Consider the following 4865-nt stretch of genomic DNA (forward strand, 5'->3'; position numbering starts at 1 on the left):
CAATTCAGTTCCTCCTCGTAGGTCCCTGGCATCTTTCAAGCTACTGCCCCAGTGCTGGAACTCAGAGCCACTGAGGCTGTCAACAAGTAAGTCCATGCAGGACCCTTTAAATGTAACACCTGAGACTCCAGCTACCCTATATCTCACTCAGTCACAATCTCTGCTGCTTTTCACAGCCAGAAGTTGTAGGGACTTCTCTCCCCAGCACTCGAACCCTGGGCTTCAAAGTCTGGTGTGAGGCTGGGACCCCTCACTCCTCCAGGGAGACCTCCCAAGCTGAGATATTCCTCCTGATTTTAACTGCTATATACAGGTGTGAGACCAGTCAGTTCCACATCTTTGCCCCTCCTACCAGTCTCAAGGTAGCTTCTTTTGTATGTCTTTAGTTATAGAATTTATGTTCAGCTAGACTTCAGGCAATACTCAATGATGGTTGTTCTGTAGTTAAGTTGTAATTTTGATAATGTTGTGAGAGGAGGCAAGCAGAGAATTTACCTACTCTGCCACATTGACCGGAAATCTCTACGTGTAAAATTTTGAAGCATAAGTTACCCAACTCCATTTCCTTCCATTATTATGAAATAATGATATTTTTACTAAAGCATTGTCAACACTTCATAATCATAAAATGGACACCAAAGCTATTTTTTATACAGATCAAATCAGATACAAACCCTTAATAAAAACATTTTCAGATGTCACAAATGACACTTTAAGAAATATAGAACCATAACCAGATGTAATAGTGACTTTTCTACAACAAAATGTATTGTCAATAAAATAATGTATCAATTCTTAGAATGCTTGTTTTAACATGCTCTTTAATTGCAAATCACTTCTATATTAATCTGAACTTTAAGCATATTGTTTTATATACACTTTTTTATTACTCTAATTACTATGCTGCATATATTTTTCCAAACTGACATTCCAATGTAATGTACATTATTCTGATATTCCTAAAATTACCATTTGCCTTCTCACCTTTTCCTTTCACCTCGACACCTTTGAAATGCTCTTTTCTCAAAGGGAATTCTCAAGCTCAATGGACTATAAAGGCAGTTAAATTGTTTTAATTAATTATAAAGGGGTATCTAAAAATGTGTATCTCTAAATGTGAACATATATAGAAAAGTTAGGTGCAGCAGGTGACAAAGAACAAAATAAATTGCTTGGATCAAGCATCTTTTTATTATTTCACACTGTAGAGTACTACAATTTACTTGTAAAACGTATGGCGCTCCTACAATATTAGTTCTGTCTTTTCTGGTCTGTAAATTATTTTTTATTCAATTAGGAAACCTCCAGTAGAGGACAAATGAGTTGGTAGATCATAAATAATATCGAAATACTACATTATAATAACATTATATTAAAGTATAAGTATTATTTTAAATCTACTTCATGAGAATAAAGCAAAATATGGGCAGTGTAGTATTAATTAATTCAGAAAGCAAAATAGGCCACTTTTAACATCTAAGACTTAAAAATTTTAACTTCAAAAACTACTTTAAAATATGAAAATTACTAACTTTAAAAATTTCGAACCTACTTCTAGTGAATGTGATTATTATCTACCATTGAATGTATTGCAAGAACTCTTTCAGATTTATAAGGAAACAATAAGGAAACAAGAGCACATGCTTTACAAAATACACAGAGTGCTTTATAAACTTGAGTGTCATCATTTGAAAGAGCTCTGCTAATGTTCTCTGAGTCATTCCAATTATAGTGTATGTGCTACCAAAACAGAAATGATTTTTAAGTAATTTGTTTTCCTATTATTTTCAACCACCATTACACACTTCATTTTACCATATGATATATGCAGTTTTATAGGCAACTATACTATCATTTCAATCAATAGTAACATGATAATTATCATTTATATCAATATTGATATGATAATTGTTTAAACCACCCAGTTTATAGTATTTTGTTATAACAGCCTGAACTAAGACAGGTTTTGATTCTGAGAAGCAGGGTGCAACAGTAACAAAAACCTAAAAAGTACAAGTGAATTTGGAACTATGTAATGGTTAGAGGCTGGAAGAGTTTTGAGGTACATGTTGGAAGAAGCCTAAGGACTGTTAAAAAGTTATGCTGGTGAGAGCTCCAAAACAAAAGGAAAGCTTCAAAGAAAACTTCCATCTTTTTAGTGAATACATAAATGATCATATATAGAATGTTTGCAGAAATATGGAAGGTAAAGGACATTCTGAGGAGGTGTCCGACAGAAATAAGGAACATGGTATTAGATACTGGAGAAAAGGTGATACTTGTTATAAAGTGGCAAAGAACTTGACTGAATTGTGCTCATGTTCTAGTGTTTTATGGAAGGTAGAACTTTTGAGTGATTAAGTTGGATCTTTAGCTGAGAAGATTTCTATGCAGTGTTGAAAGAGTGGCTTTTTTCTTCTTGACGGCTTATAGTAAAATGAAAGAAGAGAGAAATATATTACAGAAGGAATTGTTAAGCAATAAGCAAAAAGAAACTAGAACTTAAAGATTTGAAATATTAGCCTATCCATATTGCAAAAAAATGAGAAAGCATATTCCCAAGTGAACACTGAGGGTGTGACTGACCAACCATTTTGATAAAGAGATTAGCATGGGTATAAACCATGGACCCAATCAGCCATCTAATAGAAGCCAGGAATAGAGATGCGATTATACCAGCAGAAATACTGTTAGCTGGGGCTAAAGAAAACAGAAAATGGGATGGAATGAGAAAAGGCTGTTGGATGGACATATTTTATCCAAAAGGACAGAATAATAAAATTTTTTATCCTGTGAATTTGGGCTATTCTTTAAGAAAAGGGGAGAATGGCCCTGAAGGTGAATTGTATATCATTAGGGTCACCACCTGAGGCCAGACAGCCTGAGACGGAAACATGGAAGTGGAACTGCCTGTAGTCATGGGGTTGCAACCCTTGCCCAGCAGAATATTATCGTCTATATCGATATTGATATGATATTATTTTCCTGGCAACAGTATTCACAATATATTTTTTCACCTTTTTCACATAGAATATTAACTACAGAATTAAGATTTGCTTTATATTAAATATTACAAAGCACTTTATAGTATTGTCAATATAAAGAGGTACTCTAGTTGAATAAAAACATGGCAGAGAATGAAATTGTTTTTATTCTAGTCCTGTCTTTATCATTAATTAGCTGTGTGAATTTTGGCTGGGCCCTGCCAGTCTCTCTGCCTTAGAATTTTTATGAGGACAATACTTAATCTACATACTTCCTAGGGTTGTTGTGAGTGAAATAACTCTGTTAATATAATAATTTGGAAATGTGGTGAATGATAAAATATAAGATCTATTACTGCCGGTGTAATTTTAGTAGTTAAAACAAATTGATTATTTGAGTATTGATAGTCATACTTAAATATGCCTGCTTCTCTGCTGGGTATGCAATTAAATTTCTTGTGAGTGTGTGAATGTTTATGCTTTCTTGGTACTTTAGTGTTTGTTGTACATCTTAAAAATATCTAAAGCAGAAAATGACTTTGAATTATATAAAAATTTAAGGTCTAAAGGTAAAGATGTTTTAGCTTTAGCCTCAGGAAAATCTACTTATAATTGTTTGTCTCCCACCTGTTCATGTCATTTATGGTGTAAAGAATGAGCTTAGTGTTTGATTTTACATGAATTACGAAAACATCACCTTGACATTTAAAGGAAAAAAAAAATGTATGGTACTGCAAATGAACACCTAAGATATTGAAATGTCTCCTTGATGGAAAAAAACAAAATGCTTCTCTTTTGTCTTTTAATAATGCCAACTTTCCTCTCCATGGTAACATATGCCAGAGTATCCTACATACATTTGGGGTAAAGAAGCCAGCCTACATTCCTTCAAATTATCATTCGGTTTTGCCTTAACCTAAGTCATGTTTTGTCTTGAGAGAGAGAGAAGTAGGAAGTCACAGTCAAAATGTCTGCTTTGGGTATGAGGAAATTATGCTTTGAAGAAAAACAGTTGGAGAAAGCAACCATTTTTAAAATGAAGCTTGTTCATTTTCATGGGATTATAAATTTTGTGGGTGACTGACAGATAGACGCATTTATGCTCTTCAAACAGTGGTTAATGTGTGAGCCATAGAGGGATTTTGAGTGGGAGGATTATACTGAGGTAAAGAGACGTATTGAAAGGGGTCTGGAAACCATATGTAGGACTATAGACTAAATATCTCATTATTTAAGTATATTCTGATATATATATATATATATATATATATATATATATATACACACACACATATATTGATTTGCATCTATATATATGTTTAAGTTTATTTGTCAGTACTAATTTTCTTAATCTGTTAGTACTAAAATTACAACTGCAATCAGTCGAATATCTACATATGTTTTAGAAAAGTTTACCCACCATAAAATTAATTGCATAAGTGGGCCATTAGACTGAGGTTCCTCTAATGCCAAGGATCCTATGTAAGCAAATCAAAATCTAAGTCTGTAAATGCCTTAAGGTTACAAAATTGAAACCTAAGGACAACCAATTACAAATAGCTACTGGGCCTTAAGCTATAGCCAATCAACAATTTTCTTACTTTGCTTCTGCCTTTTCTTTAGAAACGTATCTCCCCCAAGTTCCTGTGGATAGAGTGTCCTAATCACTTCCAGTTTGGCACTGCCTGATTTGAAGTACTTTTTGCTCAAATAAACTTTCAGAAATTTTTATATGCTTCAGTTGTCTTTTGACACGACTGTCTAAAACTAATGCTGATATTAAGAATTGAGAGGTTATAGAGCTTGGACAACAAGCTGCAATACAAATTTGTAAACAAAATATAGCCAGATAAAATGAACATTCTTGGCATATATTAGGAA

General features: G+C 33.4%; 1 non-coding gene across 1 annotated transcript; it reads right to left on the reverse strand.

Annotated features, from left to right (window-relative positions):
* Window positions 1-1650: 1650 nt before the first annotated feature.
* Window positions 1651-1752, reverse strand: LOC141571405 (U6 spliceosomal RNA). Its single transcript, XR_012496148.1, has one exon. It is a non-coding gene; the product is annotated as a U6 spliceosomal RNA (small nuclear RNA).
* Between the last annotated feature and the right edge of the window lie 3113 nt (window positions 1753-4865).

The sequence above is a fragment of the Rhinolophus sinicus genome, linkage group LG04, assembly GCF_036562045.2.
Source record: "Rhinolophus sinicus isolate RSC01 linkage group LG04, ASM3656204v1, whole genome shotgun sequence".
NCBI lineage: Eukaryota > Metazoa > Chordata > Mammalia > Chiroptera > Rhinolophidae > Rhinolophus > Rhinolophus sinicus.